General features: G+C 37.2%; 1 protein-coding gene across 6 annotated transcripts in view; it reads left to right on the forward strand.

The window, feature by feature from the left end:
* The first annotated feature begins 812 nt into the window (after positions 1–812).
* The window catches only part of LOC119520558 (zinc finger protein 596-like), a 45,858-nt gene continuing 25,900 nt past the window's right edge, over positions 813–20,770 (forward strand). For 3 of the 6 annotated variants that reach the window (XM_037818493.1, XM_037818497.1, XM_037818498.1), the window contains exon 1: positions 821–1,048. The gene's annotated coding sequence lies outside the window, so the exon portion shown is untranslated. Of the gene's footprint in view, positions 1,049–3,494; positions 3,587–20,770 lie in introns of all 6 variants that reach the window. The other 3 variants (XM_037818494.1, XM_037818495.1, XM_037818496.1) reach the window with 3 other exon arrangements.

The raw sequence follows: 20,770 nt of genomic DNA on the forward strand, positions 1-20,770 counted from the left end.
AATCATGGTCTCAGTCTCATTGGCCTGGAATAAACCATATGCCCATTTTTAATCAATCACCATGGCAGGGAGGCAGAGCTGGCTACACAATTGGCAGAATGCAGTGCAAAATAAAAATGTGAGGCACCTTTTAAAAATGTAGGAGAAAATTGTCATTAAATTATTAAAATCTAAAGCTATTTCATTTACTCTGCAGTCTCTCTCACAACTTTTTATTTGCTATATATTTTCATTCTAAATAAAGAAAAGTAAAAAAAAGTTAATTTTTTAGCATGGATTTTACCATCCTTTACATTGGGCAATGCTAGTTTTATATGCATATATAAATGCATGTATAAGGACTCACTAAAATTATATAATTCGTTTTTCATTGCTCATACATGCATACGCATTTGGTTCATACCAGAATGGTGAAATACGGCAAAAAAAAATTAACTGTACCTCTTGCTACATGGCGCATATTTTATAAACACTCTACAGCAGTATGTAAATACCAGTCTCCCCCAAAACCTAAATAACTTTTAATCTATTGTCTGAAGCCTTCCAGATATAAATCAGCCTTTCCTCTGTCTCCCTGGACTGCGAGGCACTTTTCCCAGTGTAAATTCTAAATAAAGTAGGATAAACTACTGAAATTCTCCTGCTACATGTTAACTAAGATGATTAGCTCTCTTTGTCTCTAACGGGTTTAGCCAATTGAAGAATCACTTGGAGGAGACTGACTGAGAAAATCTTCCCCGGTCCTTCACCAGTGTAAATTAACCATCTTCTCATCTTCAGCCTGTTGCAGTGTGACGTCATTTGGCTGCGCCGAGTGATGAAGCCGGATCTGGGAAGTGCCCTTTTCACAGTTTTGGCACCGAACACGGGACACAAGGTCTGAACAAGGTGCTGCTCTGTGTGTTCCTGGACCCCTAGGGTGGGACATTCGGGAGTCTCAGCTCCGTGGCCAATGGAGAGACTCAACTCCGAGAGCTGGACGAGAGGGTTTCTAGCCCCTCCGCCCCGCTTCCAGGACCCCAATGTCTGCTGCTGTGGAGGAAAACAGGTTTGGTGACTGAGAGTGGATGACTTTGTGCTTTTACAATCCTTGGTCTTGTTTCTCTGTTCTTGGTCTTATCTTCTGTTTGTGGGCTGTTTGTTTATACTTCAGTGACACATAAACTCCTGGAGCTGTAAGTGGGAGACCACACTTGGTTTGGGCGCTCAGTGGCACATAAATTTATACCAAAGCTGTTTTTGGTGGGTGCAGCCCCTGGCATGGGGGATTAGCCGTTGAGACTTGGTTTGGCAGGAAGCAGCCCCTGGCATTAAGGGAGGTCACTGAATTTGCGTGCTTAGATTTTTGTTATTTGGGTGCTTGGTGGCAGATAAAGCCATTGAGACTTGGTTGCCTTGGATTTGGCTTTGATTCCTGGTCTCATTTTTGTTTGTGGTTTGGTTAAGATTTTGTTTTGTGTTATGACTTGTGTTTTATCTCAAGTTATCTAAAAAGTGTATTTTTTTTTAAATGGGAAACAACAGAAGTGAACAATCTAAGAAAATTAAGAAGGATGAACATTTAAATAGCATTCTTAAGCATTAAAAACAATTTGGGTATGAGCCCATGACATAAAAAAATAAATAAAATGATTTTTTTATAAAAAAGAATCATGAAATGTTTATGCAAAATAAACCAGCCTCAGTATAAATTAGAGGATGGCTGCAAGTGGCCAAACCAGGGGTCAATAAAAGATAATGTTATTTTACAACTAAATGTATTTTGTAAGAGAATGAACAAATAAAAGTCCATATGCAGTGTTTCATGGCTGTATTTCAGAATAAAAAGTTCCCAGGTATATGTTTCTGGCATGGAGTTTTAACCACCAGCCAACCCCCAGCCTCTCCTTAAAAGCTCCAGAGGAAATAAGTGAAAGCCCTAGTCCCCAGTATAAAACACTTTGGTTAAGATTCTCAGGCCCAGGTTGTTGAGGCTTTTGAACTCCAGGCAGAAATGTTACTGGCTGGGATTTCTAGGCCCATGCTTGTGGGTCCCATGCTCCCCCCCACCTCCTGGTAGAGTTGCAGTTTTTGCACTTCCCTTTCCTTCCCCACTGGAGCCTACAGTTTGGCCACACCCTCCTCTTCCTCTCCCTCTGGCATCTTGTAAGGAACCTGAGAACAAGCCCCTCATGCCTATGAATTCCCTGAAATGGCCTTCCCATCTCATATCATGAGTGATATGAACTTCAGGCAGGGTGTCTCTACCTCTGGAGGGCAAGGGCAGGGACAGTGTCTTTTGCCAAAAGGGTCAGATGAAGTAGATACAATGTATGAGCAAATTCCTTTTCCTACCTCAGAACTACAGAATTGTAGGAACTGGGTCCCCAGTTATCAAGAGGATCTCAGGAAAATGAAAAATCTGTTTAACTTATTTGTGTAATGCATAATTTTAAGTGAGCTGTTATACAAACTTTGTTAATTGTGCTATAAATATACTAATTCTTTAACCAATGATAATCCAGAAAATCCAGTTCATGCCCCAGGAAATCTGGCTATTCCACATGTAGACCCCTATTGGGACCCAAGAAAACAAGCTGGCAGAACAAAATTAGATCACTGTAAAGCAGGCATAATTGTGAGACTAAGAAATGGAGTTCTTAAACAAAATAACTTTAATAAATTCAGGAGGTTGTCCTGCAGCTGGGTGAAAATCCATCATTGTTTTTAGAATGATTATTCAAAGCTTACCTAAAATTTAATAATATAACACCAGAGGACACAATAAATCAGTGCAATATAAATCAGTCTTTTATTTTCAGCATGTCCCCAGCATTTGTTAGAAATTACATAAACTTATGGTGGATTTAAGTTACCAATCTCAGCACTGGTGAAAATTACATTTAAATTGTTCTATGATCATGATGCAGCTGAAGGAAAGGTCCAAATGAAAGCCATCACCTATAAAGCTAACTGGAATGCTAATGTCTTAAAAACAGTCCTGAGTAAAACTTTTCACAGTAAGAGGAGTCTGCCAGAAATAAAAACCCTGAAGCCCCAAGGAAATTGCTGGGCCCCAATCATATGCATATTACTGGTGGGGGGGATGTTGGAAATGAGAATGTCCCATCTTAATGCAAAGGTAAACAAGGGACTCCAGCAATCCAGTGTCCACAGCTCACAGGAGACTTGGACAGTGACTTTTTGTGATGGTGCCCAGGGGCACTTTCCATCCTTTGGGAAACCATCCTGGTCACCCACAAAGAACCTTAGGCCTCATTCCAAGTGGGTAAGAACCTAGTAAATTTTCTGGTAGACAGGAGACTTAATTGCCCTTTAAAGTAATCAGTACTTGCTGTGGGAATGTCTGAAGTTGGTAATGACTTCTCACAGCATCAGCAATGCCAAATTGGAGAAAGGTCAATTGACTTACAAATTTCTTTACAAGCCTCTCTCTCCCTCCCTCCTTCCCTCCCTGTCATTCCCCCTCTGTGTTTCTGGAATGAATTTACAAGTCCTAACTCTAGGAGCCAGCCTACAAACAGTGTTGAAAGATCCAGGCATGCCACTACTGCCTAAGGAAGAAGAGCTGTGAAATATCCTTCAGGTGAGCCAGAAATATATAGGAAGTCACATTAAGATTGTGGATGAAAATGATTCCAACATGTTTAAAAAATGTCCGCTTAGATAAAGAGAGAGCATTTTTGCCACCAATTAAAAGATTTTAGAATATAGACTAATAACACCAGGAATTCAAAATTATGGAATTGTCCAGAATTTAAGATTTATAAATCCAATGGTAGAAAATATATGTCCCACAGTACCTAATCAATATACTCTCCTCATCAATATTTCTGATGCATATACTTAGTTTAACTTTAAAGAATGGCCTTTATTACACCTCATAAATAAAGACTCTCAAAATCTCTTTGTATTCAAATGAGAAGAACTTGATATAGAAATAAAACATCAGTGTAATTAAAGTATGTTACCACAAAGTTTCCAGAATTTCAAGTCTTGTCCAGAAATGTTCAAGGAGTAAAGCTCCACAAGAGACTCTGCAGGCTAGATCCTTTGACAAGTGGCCATGCCAAAGAGCAGAAAGAAACTCTGGATTCTTAGGTAAAACTGGCTGTTGTCAACTGTCAATACTAGATTTTTGATTGATAGCCAAACCTCTATATCTGGGCATAAAGGGAAATGAAAAAAAGCTTTAAAATGGATCTGAGAATGTACAATTGCCTTTCAAAGTTTAAAGGCATATTAATATCAGCTCCAGACTTGGGCTCCCTGAGCCCATGAAAAAAATTAACCTGTCTGTCCATGTAAAACAGAGCATGACCTACAAGTTACTTGTATAATCCTTGTTGAAAAATATAAGACCAGTGCCTTATTTGTCAAAGCAGTTTTGACACTGTAGCCTGAGAATGGCCCACTGGGCCAAGGACAGTGGCAACCACTTGTGAACTCTTATGAGAAACATAAAGTTTACTTTGAGCTCCCCAGGTGTCCTTACCATATTGCAGCAATAGGGGAACAGTGGCACACAATGGAGAAACTAAGTCCCTATCAGGCAGCAGTGCTGGACAGTCTTGAGTGTCATCTTACAGAAAGCAAAATATTCAGTAGCAAATACAGCCTCTCCCAATGGAAATGTCAGCACAAAAAGCAGTCACCCACCTACACAGAATTAAGATATGCTTTAACTAATTTGCATGTGTACAAAACAGTTTAAAAAACATGGTCAAAAACTGCAGACAAGAAAAACATAAAATATACAAATCTAATTTTTAAGTTGTTAAATATAGTAATGTAACCCAAGAAAGTAGCTGTACACTGCAGAGGACATCTATCCATGGATAATAAAAGACCTAGATGGTGGAAAAAAATTAGGAATTAGATTCACAGTTAAGCCAAAATTCCTTGGAATCTTCAAGTACTGGCTAGTGCCTCAAGTCCCTGGGGAAAATTAACCAAGGTAAAAAATTAAAATTCTTTTCTTGAGCCCCAGGTTGGGCATCAGTTTTCATGGGTTGATCTCTTTACAACTCAAACCTATGCTCTCCATTAGGAAAGGCCTGAGACTTATCAGGTCATGATTCAATTGTTTTGGGCTTCATCAACTAAGCCTCCCAGTGAATTAAGAGCATAAGAACAGGCAATAGTTTAGAAGCAAAGAGCACATGAGGCAAGAATTCAACTTCAGAACATTTTTACTGAAGGGGCACTTAAGGTTAAGGGAATACATTTACAGTGTAAAAATTATTTGATACAGTACCAAGCCTGGGAGCCCATGATCCTCCAGATGCAGCTGGACATGAGATCAGAGAGCTTTCCCCTTACCTGAGTTACAGATTATTTATAGCATTTTTGATTTAGAGTATATTTAGTTAATTCATATACTATTTTGACATTTAAACCATGTGTGGTGTGTTGTAAATGATGTGTTGTGAAACATGAGTGACCCAAAAAGTGTCCTGATCCATGAGTGATTCACAAGTGTGTTGATCCAAGAGTGGTTCAAGATCAAAAGACAGTATCCATAGCTTTATCAGAGAGTTATCCTTGAATGTCTGCAAAACTCTATTGTACATATTTCTACTGCTTAAGATATGACTTCTGTAAGAGCAATATAACTTACTTTTTACTTATATAAAATCTAAAAATTTAAAAAATGATTACTATTACTTGTCTCTAACTTATTAATATAGTTTTCTTATTTCATTCTATCATTAGTTTAGCCATTGCATCATGTTGATAGACATTTTATTAGAACTCTATTCAGCATTGCTACATTACTTACAACTTTTCTATCTATATCTATGAATGTTGAGAAGGCCTTATTGCTTTCTTGAAAATATTCACAGATTTTTTAACTGTTTAGATTCTCCTTCAGTACAATCTTCTAATATAGGACTTGAGGAATATGAATCATTTGTCCCAGTTATAGTAAGTGCTTTCCACTTTTTATCACTTGGAAATTGTACTTGAGTGTCTTAAATAAGCTTCTAGATCCTTCACCATCAGAACAGAAAGCATCGGGTTGCATATGAGAGCAGCATAGAAAGAAGGATTCAGCATCCTCATTATCAGATTCCTCAGTGGAGATATTATCCTGTGACAACAGGTCTTTATTTCTTTACAACACTTTGAAAGACAATGTAGTGTACTTTCCTGTCAGTCTGAAGAGCTCCATTTATCATTGCTTGTAGGGCAAATTTGTGGTGATGAGCTACTTCAGCTTTGTTTGAGAATGTCTCAATCTCCCTCATTTTTATTCAGTTTTATGAAGACATATTTACATACCATACAGTCATCTGCAGTGTGTGATCAGTTGTTCACAGTGCCATCATAGAGTTGTGCATTCATCACCACAATTTTGAACATTTTCATTACTCAAAAATAAAAATAAGAATAAAAGTAAAAGTAAAAATAAACATCCAAATCATCCCATCCTCTCAACCCTCCCTGTTATTCATTTAATTTTTTCCCCATTTTTCTACTCACCTGTCCATACACTGGATAAGGGAAGTGTGAGCCACAGGGTTTTCACAATCACATGGTTATACCATGTGAGCTGTCTAGTTATACAGTCATCTTCAAGATTCAATGCTACTGGTTTGCAGTTCAACAGTTGCAGGTATTTCCTTCTAGGTGTTATGATACACTAAGAAGTAAAGAGAGATCTCTACATAATGCATGAGAATTACCTCCAGAATGACCTCTTGACTCCAGGCAGATAGAGTGGAAGCCCCACCCTTCCAAGTGCTTACCCAGCAGACATGCTCTCTCCAAACACTGGGGTGAAGGATCCAATATCTTCAATCATTGAGGTGATGGCCATGCTGTTACCTCCACCCTCATCAGGCATCTGGTTGGAAAGCAGACTTTTAAGCAAGGACCATCTAATAGTTTGTGATGTCATATTCATCATTTATGTTTAAGACCTCTTCAGAAGTACCCTTAATGTTCATATTTCCACCAATAGTCTCTTCAAAGCAATCTAGGCCTTTTTTCTCAAGAACCTCACAATTCTTCTTGCCAGTTCTAATCATACAATTCAAAAGCTGTATCCAGATTTTTGTTATTTGCTGTGGTAGTTTGATAGGCTGCTGAAAGCAGATATCAAAAAATGGGAATTTTTTAGCTCACAAGCTTACAGTTTTGAGGCCATGAAAATGTCCAAATCAAGTCATCAAGGCACTGCTTTCTCCCTGAATGCTGGTTGGTGGGGATCCTGGACTCCTGCAACATGGCAAGGCACATTTCAGCATCTGATGGTGTCTCTCTTCCCTTCTGGGTTTTCTTGCTTTCAATTTATTGCTTCTGTGGCTTTCTCTTTCTTTATCTGAATTACATTCTTTTATAAAGGACTCCAGTAAGAGGGTTAAGACCCACCCTGGGTCATGTCTTAATGGGAGTAACCTCATGAAAATCTCCCTACAATAAGTTTATACCCACAGGAATGGATTCACCTTAAGAACATAATTTTCAGGTGTAGAGTTCCAAACCACCACATTCTTATTGGTCCCATTTTTAAAATTTCTAAGAGTATCAGTGTTTTCCTCATATTCTTTAGTTTTTTTTCTCTGTGGTTTCCTTCATCCCCTTGAGTATTTTTTAGATCATTTTTTGAGGCTTTGTTCCACATATCCACATTCTTATCTTATTCATTGGTATTTTCTGGATTTTTATGCTTTTCCTTTGGATGAGCCATCATTTCCTTTTTTTTTTTTTTCATTGTACTCTTGGTGCTCAGTGTACATTTTCATATTTTAAAATGTTAACTCTGGGATTTATTCCCTGAGATATCTGTTTCTTGGCATTGTAACCAGCTGGTGAAAAGACACATTTTTCTTGTGATTCAGCCCCCCTATCAGAAAGGTCTACCCAAAGTGAATGAAGTGTGCAGGGTTTTCCTCATCTTTCTGAGCCTCTGTCTTATCCTGGGATTTTGGTCATTAGTTGTTTTGGAGTTCTCCTGTTGAGGTTGTCCCCTGTTTCCCAGGAGACAGACCTCCTTTTCCCAGGTGTTTGATGCCTGCAGGACTTTGTCCCAGACAGTCCCAGACTCCCTAGATTTTTACAATTCTTTTGTCATCTCAAGCTACTTGTGCCTGGTGGAAAAATTCTTGGAAGGAGGCACACCTGAGAGAACTTTCTCAAGTCAGTCTCTCCCAGCAAAAACAGGGCCAGGGGCTCACAAAAATGATGAAGACCAGCTCCAAAGTGCCCTTGGGATGGGGATCAGAAAGGGTGCAAAGAGATTCTCTGACAGCTCCCCAAAGCTGAATCTTCCTGGCCTGCCCAGCAAATGCAGCCATTCAGGAAGTGCAGCATCTTTATATCTGTAACACTGCTGTCCCTGTTCCAGAAGGGTGGAAAAATGGCTGCCAATGCCTTTGTCCAGGGTGGATTGAAACAATACCTGCCCTCAGAGCCAAGCTCTCAGTGATTCGAATTTGGTAATACAAAGCCATGCTCAGTGATTAGTCATGCCCACCTGTGTTCTTGGGGAAGAGAAATTTTATGTCCCTTAATTCACCAGCAAGCTAGCCAGGGACAGGACCCTGGTGGTGGATGGGCAACTATAGCACCATTCTGACAGTAATTAACTGTTTTTCTTTTTTTTACCATACTTTATCTGTTTTTCCCTGGTTGCTGTACATTGTTCTTCTAGCTTCCAGAGTTTCAAAATTATGGTTTCAGAGAGTTCCTGCCTGTTAAATAATTGATTTAACATTCCTGGAGCTCCTTACTACACCATCTTCCCACAAGCCTCCCTCTTCCTCATTATTAAAATAGAAATTTTGTCACAAAGTTAACTGAGATAACCTTTGCAACTTTGCCTAATACCTTATCTAGTTGTTACTCAGAAAGAGAATCCTGACTACCCATCCCCATTCCCTTTTGTGTGGGAATGTGGCTTACATTACATTACATTACTGGAGTACAATTGTGAACACACTATTTTATTCTTTTTTCATTAATGGATTTGCTGTCTATATCATTTTCAAAATCTTACTTCCTTTGGAGCTTCACTGGTCTGCAGTCAGAGCCTTTTTAATTTGAGGGCTGAAATTTCAGGGGGCTGAAATTTCCCTTGGAATGAAACAAATGAAGCAAATGTGTCTGTTTCCACAAACTGACATTCAGGAGAGACAATTTATGACAGAAAGAAGTCAAATTGCACATACAGAGTAAAGTGGGTGCTTACTATCAGAACAAAGAGGCACTTACTTTAATTGGTTATGTTACTGTCAAAGTTTGCTAGTAGTTCTCACCATGGGGATTGACCCTCCTAAACAATGCTAGCTGAAATGAGAAAATAAAAATACATCTTTCTCAGTGCCATGGATTTGAATCATGTAGCATTTACAGTTTCTAACTTTCTTTAATGTTAGAGAAGAAATACATTTTTGGTTTCACTTGAACTGTGGGATTCCTGTTGAAACTAGTCATTAATTGTAAAATCACGTAATTAGAGCATTAGATAAGGGATCTAAGAAAATTATGTACATTGTTTTCAAGAAGCTAGGAAATAATTTTTATTTATATCCATCAACACATCCTGAAATTTAACCCATCATTGAAAGGACAAAATCATAGGACTTTAAAACAGCAAAAAAATAAGATTATTTAAATTATCCCTCTTACTGTCCAGAATGACTGCTCAGAATTTGCCCAGCTGGTTAACCAGGTATGGGAAGGCTTTCAATATACTACCTTTCCTTTTGTGGTTCTTTTGGGCTGATAGTCCAAAATGAGACAATATTTTACAAAAATAACCATAGTTGAAATAAACACCTATTTATTATCACCCCATCCCTCTTAACTTTTTGGGAATAGGCCATTCATCTCCCTACCTGCATGGATCAGAGGAAGCCACGATGTTTGTGCAATACAATCCTAGATTTCTGGCCAAAACTAATTTGCTGAAAGGTGGGCTTATAAACCAAAATAGTCAAATCAATCATTTCCAAAAGAATGTGGAATAAGGTCCAAAAAAGTAACATCAACCTCTTTAAGTTAGGCTCAATATGTGACATAAAAATCCTGCAGCTGTTGGTTGCCATTTGTTGCCACAACAGGGACAACTGATTGCAATAAGATGAATTAAACTGACAGTAGCTAAAAAGCAAAGATGAGAAAAGAGAGAAAAGCATTCTGGGTTCCCTTTTTCCAGTCTTTGTCTCCATGAGATAACATTTTACTCTCATAAAAGATTTCCTCATTTCTTTCAGCTAGATACAGAGCATTCTATCTTCTTTTTTCTTCTTTCATTGTTTTTATAGTTGATGAACATCCCAAAGTTCTCAGATAATTCACATATTGACATTTTGAGTTCTTTCATGGGAAGTTATGTACTGTTTCTTGTCAGAAGATTAAATAGATTATCTATAATCCAAACAGCATTTCTGTGTGTCAGGTGCTATGGCAGTTGCATTATATCTATTATCTCAAAGCCTTGGCCTTAAAGAATGAAATAATATTGGGAATTTAAAGGTACAATTCAGAATTATTAACTTGTCCAAGTTTCCTCATTTCATAAATGATGGAGAAATGTTATATCAATTTCTCTACCTCTTCCTTAAACATATTTTCATTAAATGCCTTCTATGTTTCAAGTATTGTTTCATACTTGCTGAAGATACACCATAGACAATATCTCAGTTCTCATGGCTTCACATTCTAGTGTAGGACACAGACAATAAGCAAAAATGTCCATGTAAGTATAAGGTAGGGGTTAAGTATACAAGAATAATAAGGAGTTAAGGGATAAAATGCAATGGGAGGTTGAGAAATAGTTTAGATTAAAATTGTCTGAAAAGCCTCTTTGCACAAGGACATAAATGTAGGTGAGTGTGAGACAAGCCAAGACCTGCAGGATCACCACCTTTCCAAGCAGAGGCAACAACAGGTGCAAATAAAGCCCTTGCAGGCAGACAAACCAATCAATGGAACATTAGAAATCCTTGACAATCTACCCACATATATGAAATCTTTATATTATAGAAGTCATATACAGATGACTGGATTTAACAAGCTTTAACAAGAATTTTACACACCAGGAAATCTGAATGTCCAATAAACTTATAAAAAGATACTCTCAGTGGTGGATACCTGAAACTATTAAACTACAACCCAGAACCCATGAATCTCGAAGACAGTTGTATAAAAATGTAGCTTATGAGGGGTGACAGTGGGATTGGGAATGCCATAAGGACCAAACTCCACTTTGTCTAGTTTATGGATGGATGTGTAGAAAAGTAGGGGAAGTAAACAAACAGACAAAGGTACCCAGTGTTCTTTTTTACTTCAATTGCTCTTTTTCACTCTAAGTATTATTCTTGTTATTTTTGTGTGTGTGCTAATGAAGGTGTCAGGGATTGATTTAGGTGATGAATGTACAACTATGTAATGGTACTGTAAACAATCGAAAGTACGATTTGTTTTGTATGACTGCGTGGTATGTGAATATATCTCAATAAAATGATGATAAAAAAAAAAAAGATACTCTCAATATATTAGAACCACAATATATATCATTTTACATTTACATCATTGGCAAATATTTTAAAAGTTATGACATTTTGAAGTGATGGCAAGGTTATGGAGCAACAGGAACGCATACTCTTCTGGTGGGTGTGTAAAATAAGTTTAATTGCAGTGGAAAACACAGTGAAACATCTATTAGAAATAGCAGGTGCTAATACTTGCCAGTTACAATAGTATATGTTAGGTAGAATTATTTGATAATAAATCCCTATCTCCATATAAATTTTATATTCAATTTTATTGAGATATATTCACAAACCATACAGTCATCCAAAATGTATAATCAGTTGTTCACATTATCATCATATAGTTTGTCATTCATCACTCACATCTATTTTTTGAACAATTTTCTTTTACCCAAAAAAGTGAAGATAAGAATAGGAAAAAATAAGAGTAAAAAAAGAACACCCACATCATCCAACCCCCTGCCATATTTTCCTTTAGTTCTTGTCCCCATTTTTCTACTCATCCATCCATATATTGGATAAAGGGGAGCATTATCCACAAGGCTTTCCCAATCACATTGTCACCCCTCATAAGCTACAATGTTATACATATGTCTTCAAGAGTCAAGGCAACTGGTTTGCAGTTTGTTAGTTTCATGTATCTACTTTTAGTTATTCTGTTATATTAAAACCTAAAAATGGTTATCTATTAGTGCATAAGAGAGCCCACCAGATTGATCTCTTGACTCCATTTGGAATCTCTCAACCACTGAAAGTTTATTTCATTTCATTTCACATCCCCCTTTTGGTCAAGATGCTCTTAATCCCATGATATCCCATGATATCCCATGGTATCCCATGATATCATATCCCATGATATCATATCCAGATTCATCCCATGTTGCCAGGAAGATTTACACTCCTGGGTGTCAGGTCCCACATGGGGGGAAGGCAGTGATTTCACCCACCAAATTTGCTTAGCTAGAGAGAGAGGGCCACATCTGAGGAACAAAGTGGTATTCAGGGGGAGATTCTTAGGCACAGTTATAACAAGGTTTAGCCTCTCCTTTGCAGTAACCAGCTTCATAAGGCCAAGTCTTGTGATAGATAGTCCATCATTCTGCCAGTCCTCAATGTTTGTGAAAACATCAACAGCAATCCATGTGAGGAAGCCCAGCAACTTTGCATTTTCCCCCAGCAATTCAGGGGGACCTCCATGTATTTTTTATTCTACTTTTCATTCAATTAACTTTTTCAGAAAATTCAGAAAGAAAGATCAAAAAACATTTCAAAAAAAAAGCAAAATAAAGAAATAAGAAAAAAACTAATAACATGTAATAACTACATTACTTCCAACATGTTCCTACTCTGCCCCAAGAGAATATTTAGACTATAACCCAGCAAAGGAATAAGTAAAACAAATAACCTAAAATAACATTTCTGTGAACTTCTTCCCACCATTCCCCCAGAAATTAACAAACCATGGTCATTCCCATGCATTCCCAGAACATTAAGTTTACCCATGATAACATACCTGTTCTTATCAGATTGTTCCCCCTTCACTATTTGCTGTCTGTCAATAGATTCCCTACATTCTATATTATAAACCATTAATTTTATATTTTTCAGTTTTCACATTAGTGGTAACATACAATATTTCTCTTTCTGTGCCTGGCTTATTTCACTCAGCATTATGTCTTCGAGGTTCATCCATATTGTCATATGTTTCGTGACCTCATTCCTTCTTATTGCCTCATAGTTTTCCGTCATGTGTATATAGCACATTTTGTTTCTCTGCTCATCTGTTGAAGGACATTTGGGTTGTTTCCATCTCTTGGCAATTCTGAATATTGCTGCTATGAACATTGGTGTGCAGATATCTGTTTGTGTCACAGCTTTCAGATCTTCCATGTATATACTGAGAAGTGCAATTTCTGGATCAAAGGATAACTGTATATCTAGTTTTCTAAGGAACAGCCAGACTGTTTTCCAGAGTGGCTGTACCATTATGAAGTCCCACCAGCAATGAATAAGAGTTCCAGTTTCTCCACATACTCTCCAGCATTTGTAGTTTCCTGTTTGCTTAATGACAGCCAATCTAATTAGTGTGACATATCTCATTGTGGTCTTAATTTGCATCTCCCTAATAGTAGAGCTGAACGTTTTTTTTCCATGTGTTTTTTGGCCATTTGTATTTCCTCTTCATAGAACTGTCCTTTCATATCTTTTGCCCATTTTATAATTGTCATTGAGTTGTAGAATTTCTTTATACATGTAAGATATCAGTCTTTTGTCAGATACATGGTTTCCAAAATTTTTTTCCATGGAGTTGGCTGCCTCTTCATCTTTTTGACGAATTCCTTTGAGGTACAGAAGTTTTTAAGTTTGAGGAGTTCCCATTTATCTACTTTTTCTTTTGTTGCTTGTGCCTTGGGTGTAATGTCTAGGAAGTGACCTCCTACTACAAAGTCCTGAAGATGTTTCCCTACGTTATCTTTTAGGAGATTTTTGGTACTGCCTCTTATATGGAGGTTTTTACTCCATTTTGAGTTTTTTGTGTAGGGTGTGATGTAGGGGTCCCCTTTCATTCTTTTGGATATGGATATCCAACTCTCCCAGTCCCATTTGTTGAAAAGACTTTTGTTTCCCAGTTCAGTGGTTTTGGGGGTCTTATCAAAAAACAGCTGACCATAGTTCTAGGTGTTTATCTCTGAATTATCAATTTGCATTGATCAATATGTCTGTCTTTTTTTCCAGTACCATGCTATTTGACTACTGTGGCTTTATAATAAGCTTCAAAGTCAGGAAGTGTAAGTCCTCCCAATTTGTTTTTCTTTTTCAGAATGTTTTTAGCAATTTAAACCATCTTCCCCTTCTAGGAAAATTTGATAACTAGCTTTTCCAAGTCTACAAAGTAGGTTGTTGGAATTTTGATAGGGATTGCATTGAATCAGTTGATGAGTTTGGGTACAATTGTCATCTTATTAACATTTAGCCTTCCTATCCATGAACAAGGAATATTTTTCCATCTTTTTGGGTACCTTTATATTTTTTTAGTAAAGTTATGTAGTTTCCACATATAGGTCTTTTACATCTTTGGTTAAGTTTATTCCTAGATTCTTGATTTTTTTAGTTATTGAGAATGATATCTTTTTCTTAAGTTCCTCTTCAATTCAGACATTTCCAGTTTGTAGGAACATTACTGACTTATGTGCATTAATCTTGTATCCCACTACTTTGCTAAATTTGTTTATTAGTTCAAGTAGCTGTTTTGTTGATTTCTCAGGGTTTTCCAGATATAAGATCATATCATTTGCAAATAATGACAGTTTTACTTCTTCCTTTCCAATTAGTATGCCATTCATTTCTTTGTCTTGTCAGATTGCTCTGGCTAGCACTTCAAACACAATGTTGAAAAATAGTGGTGACAGTGGGGATCCTTGTCTCATTCCTAATCTTAGAGGGAATACTTTCAGTCTCTTGCCATTGAGTACTATGCTGGCTGTCAGTTTTTCATATTTGCCCTTTATTATTGCTGACAGAGCTATGCAGGAATGAGACATGGACACAAAGCTAAGAGTTAAGGGAGCAGGGGGCCCACTCGCCTCTTAGGGCGAATGGACGCCAATGCATTTTTGCTCCAGCTATTTATTAGAGCAGATCACATGCATCTGCTAAAGATCCTCAGGCTCGGGAGAGCCCACCAGATACCTACGTTTACATCAGATGCATTTACATCAGGTGCATACATCTTGTTTACATCAGGAACGTCATAGTCACAAGTTACATCAGGTGTATATCATAGTCACAAGACACATACATCAGGTGTATATCGTTATCATAGTCGCAAGGCTTACATCTTTACAGGGCGGGCCTGCATGGCATTCTATGCAGGCCTGCGGCTCAGTGTTCTAAGCCACCACCCTAGATATGCCTCAGGCAACATGGAAAACTCAGTTTCCCACACTTTATCATATTGAGGAAGTTTCCTTCAATCTCTACCTTTTGAAGTGTTTTTATCAAAAAGGCATGCTAGATTTTGTCAAATGCTTTTTCAGCATCTATTGTGATATCATTTGATTTTTCCCTTTTGTTTTTTTAAAGTGTTGTTTTACATTGATTGAAGTCTTTTGATTTGGGTGTTTGGGTTTAGGTTATCCATATCTTCTGGCTTCTCCATGTGCTTTAAAGTTTTCTGTCATTTTTGGCTTCTTGGCATTTGCTTATCATAATAGGGTTCTTTTAGGATATGCAGTCTTATTTAAACAATTTTCTCTAATTTGTCAGAGCTACAGCTTCTTGTTGTGTACTTTCTCTGAGTTACCAGCAGATAGCTCCTGTGAGCCACCTATTATCTTCAAGCCAGTTCTCTCCAACTTATTCATTAAAGAGATTGGTGTATAATTTTCTTTTTTTTGTAGTATTTTTTTTCTGATTTTAGTGTTAGTGTGATGTTTGCTTCATAGAATGAGTTAGGTAGTATTCCCTCCTCTGCAGGTTTTTGAGGAATTTGAGCAGGATTGGTACTTATTCCTGGTAGAATTCACACATGAACCCATTTGGTCCAGGACTTTTGTTTAATGGCAGCTTTTGATGACTGATTCAGTCTCTTCATTTGTGATCCTTTGTGTGCAGGATTTCTGATGTATTGTCCTGCATCTCACTGATCCTTCTGCCTCTCCAAGTCTTCTATTGTACATCTCCATTGTGTTTTTCATCTCTTATATTATTCCTTTCAGTCCCTAAGTTCTGCCATTTGTTTTCTGAAGCTTACAAGTTCTTTATTATTGTCACCCAGTGTCTTCTTTATCTCCTTAATCTATTTTGGCACATTTCCTCTAACTTCATTGATTTGATTTCAAAGGTATGTTTGAAGTTCTATGTTTAGTTTTCTCAACTCCTGAATCACAGTTGAAACATTAGTTTCTTCCTTTGGGCCATATCTTCCAATTTCCTGATGTGGCTCATGATTGTTTTTTGGTATCTTGACATCTGACTGTCTTGGTTGGTTTGTTCTGTAAGTTTTTTTCTCTATTTTGTCTCGGGCTTTCTTGTTCATTGACATTTATCTCCATCTTTTATTTTTTCTCTCCCTGGCCAGTTTTCAGATTGTCTTTACTCCCCCCTGCCCCATCTTCTCCCCTAAAGAAAATGCCCACCATGGCCTGCCACAGGGATGGGAGGTACATACTGTGTACTCCAGTGGTTCTCTGAGTGTGGTAATACAAATCTGTTGGCATCCAGTGGTGGTGTATTTTCCACTGAATAGCAAGACCTGGGTTTCTTTGGGGGCCTTACTTTAGCAGTTGGGTCTTCCCTATTTCTCAGCAAAAACAGGATTGGGTTACCATATAGGCCATGTAAACTCTAGCTCTTACGTTCCTAAGAAAGGGCCTTGCAATTTCTTTATTGTCCAGCAGATGGTGTTTTTCAGTAACTTTATCATCTGCAGAGGCTGCTCTGTTTTGGAGCACAGTGGGCCAAAACTGCAGGACTGTTAAGGCTTCACTCTGCCAGCCAAAGTCTGGCTCAAGGTGGAAGTCAACCCATGGCAAATCACTCCTCCAGCTGACTGAGCAGTCCAGCTCTGCCCAAGGTGTGGAAAGTGACCACTAGCTGCTTCTTCCCTCATGGATGGGGTAAGGACTTTCAGACCCAGGGCTGGAATCAAGTCTCTGGCCATTTTCCCAATCTCATTGTCCATTACTGATCTGGACCTTGAAAAGTTCTCCCCTTCCACCAGGTCTTCAAACAGTGAGGGTATTTTTCACTGCTGTGAAATTTTAAAATCTCCCTGGTACATGAGGATCTGCCTGCTATTTCTGTTCATTTCCCACACAAGGACAGAATGAGAAGAATGGGAGAGTACTGGATGGTCTGGAATGGAAAATTACTACCTGATATTTCTTCTCTTTCTTCAGTTTGACATTTGCACAGCCTTTCTCCAGTCTATATCTTCCTCCAGAATTTCAAAGAATTAGAATTGTCCATTATTTCATTGAATCACTGGAGAGAAATTTTCAGTGGCTGTTTACATGGCCATGTTGATGACATCACTCCCATCTATTTCTTCTTGAGTCAATGTTGATTGTTCATGCTTTTCAAGGAAGTTGTCCATTTTATTTAAGTTGTCAAATTTATTAGCCTGTAGTTGCTCCTAGTACCTTCTCATTAGCTTCCTTATTTCTGGAGGATCAGTCATTATGTCCCCTTTCCCATTTCTGTTTGTTTTTATTTGCATCTGCTCTCTCTCTCTCTTTTTTTTTTTTTTTTTTTTTTTTTTGGTTATCCTAGATAAGGGTCCATTGATTTTATTAATTTTCTCAAAGAAATTGATTCTCTCTATTGTTTTCCTATTCTGAATTTCAATTATTTCCACTCTAATCTTTGTTATTTCATACCTTCTATTTGCTTTAGAGTTAGTTTACTGTTTTTTCTATAATTCCTCCAGGTGAACAGTTAATTCCTCAATTTTTTCCCTTTCTTCTCTCAATATAGGCATTTAGGGCAAATAAATTTCTCTCAGCACTGACCTTGCTGCATCCCATAAATTTTGATATATTGTGTTTTCATTTGCATTTGCCTCAAGGTATTTACTAATTTCTCTTGTAATGTCTTCCTTTTCCCACTGGTTGTCAGTGTGGTATTTAGCCACTATAATATGTAAATTTTAAGACTTTTTGCCTATTATTTTTCTTCCAACTTCATTCTATTATGATCTGAGATGGCGTTTTATATAATAATTTTTTATTTGTTGAGACTTGCTTTGTATACTTACATGTGGTCAATACTAGGGAATGTTCCCTGAACACTTGAGAAAAATATGAACCTTTCTGTTGTCAGGTGTAGTGTTCTATAAATGTCTGTCAAGACTAGTTCATTTTTCATGCAATCCAGCTACTATGTTTCCTTATCAATCCCCTGTCTATATGTTCAATGCATTGATGAGTGCAGTGTATTGAATTCTCCAACTATTATTGTAGAGGTATATACTTTTGCCTTCAGTGTTGTCAGCATTTACTGCATATGTTTTGGGGCACTCTAGCTTGGTGCATAAATATTTGTAATTGTTATGTTTTCTCTATGAATTGTCCCTTGTATTAATATATAGCATCCTTCTTTGTCTCTGTTAATTGTTTTACATTTGAAGCCTAATTCTTTTGTTATTAATATTACTACTCCCATTTTCTTTCTGGGTGTTGTTTTCATAAAATATCCTTTACCAACCTTTAACTTTGAGCATATTTTTGTCTTTGTGTCTAAGGTGAGCTTCTTGTAGAAGAATAAAAATGGGTCCTGTTTTTTAATCCATTCTTCCAGTCTATATCTTTTAATTGGGGAATGTATTCCATTAAGATTTAGTGTTATTATTTTAAAGGTGATACTTTCTTCTACCATTTTGCTTTTTGGATTTTCTATGTCATATTTTTTTCCTCTCTCTCTCTCCTCTTATCCTTTCTGATAGTCTTAATTTCTATACTCTTCTCCAAATATCTCTCTCCCCTGTATTCTCCTATCAGCCTATAGCAGTCCCTTTAGTATTTCTTGAAGTGCAGTTTTCTTATTCACAAACTCTCTGTGTCAGTCTGTCTGAAAATATGTTAATCTTTCCCTAATTTTCGAAAGACAGTTTTGCCAGATATAGATTTCTTCACTGGTAATTTTTCCATTTAGTCTATTATCTTTCACTTGAATACTTACTCTCAGATAAATTCTTTTTTTTAAATTTAATTTTATGGAGATTGTTCACATACCATACAGGTATCCAAAGATCCAATGTGCATAATCAATGTGCTGCGGTACCATCATACAGCTGTGCATTGATCACCACAATTAATATTTTTTTCCAATATTTAGAATATTTTCATTACTCCAGAAAAGAAGTAAAGACAAAAAGGAAAACTCAATTCCTCCCCTACTACTAACCGAAACTCCCTCCATCATTTGCTGATAGTATTGGTATAGTACATTTGTTACTGTTGATGGAAGAATGTTAAAATACCACTAACTGTAGTACCTAGTTTGCAAAAGGTAAAATTTTCCCTATATACCTCTCTATTATTAGCTTCTAGATAGTGTCATACATTTGTTCTAGTTTGTGAAGAGATTTCTAATATTTGTACAGTTAATCATGGACATTGTACACAATAATATTCACTGTTTTGTTTATTCCCATCTTTTAACCTCCAGATTTCCTCTGGTGACCTATGTGACTCTAAGCTTCCTCTTTCCACCACATTCACACACCATTCAGCACTGTTAGTTATTCTCACAATAACATGCTACTATCATCTCTTTCCACTTCTGAACACTTAGATTCAACCTAGTTGAATATTCTGCTCTTGATAAGCAACTGCTCCCCATTCTTTAGCCTAAATCTATATCCTGTTAACATGTTTCATGGCTGTGTGTTTGTATGTTATAGTTAGTTCATATCAGTGAAACCATGCAATATTTGTCCTTATGTGTCTGACTTATTTCCCACAATGTAGTACTCTCAAGGTTTCATTATTAAATTGTTTTTTCTAAGTGATTGTATTTATTTATTTAAAATTTTATTTTGAAATAATTTCAAACTTTCAGGAACAGTTGCAAAAACAATACAAACCCCATACACAGAACTCCAGCATACCCTAACCCCCATCTCCCAATACCCCAATCCAACAACTTTAACATCCTGTCACACCACCATTTCTTTTTTTCCCTCCTTCCATCCCTCCCTCCCTATCATCCATCATCTATTTCTGTCTTCTGAACTTATGAGAGCAAGCTGCACACATCCTTGAATAAACAATATAATTCACATATACATTTCCCATGAACAAGAACATTCTTTTATGCAATCCCATTAAGCACAGCTAAGAAGTTCAAGAAATTCATCATTGATACAAAGCTTACATTGTATATTTCCTTTTTTTCCCCTTATGTCCCAACTGTGTCCCTTTGAGCCTCCTCTCCTCCATCCTCAGATCCCATCCAGGATCATCCTTGGCATTTAATTGTCATTATCTATTTAGACTGTCTTTTTTTTTTTTCAATTGTGGAAACATATATACAGCCTAAATCTTCCCATTCCAAACCCTCCCTAGCATTCCATTAGTGGGATTAATCACATTCAGAATGTTGCAATGCCATCACCTTCCCACCATCCATTACTAGAAATTTCCCTTCACCTCAAACAGAAACCCAACACTCATTTCTTAACTCCCCATTGCCCCTTCCCCCACTTCTCATAACCCATACTCTACTTTTCATCTCTATGGTCACATTCTCTGATACTTTTGGGG

The sequence above is a fragment of the Choloepus didactylus genome, chromosome 25 (genome assembly GCF_015220235.1).
Source record: "Choloepus didactylus isolate mChoDid1 chromosome 25, mChoDid1.pri, whole genome shotgun sequence".
Classification (NCBI taxonomy): Eukaryota; Metazoa; Chordata; class Mammalia; order Pilosa; family Megalonychidae; genus Choloepus; species Choloepus didactylus.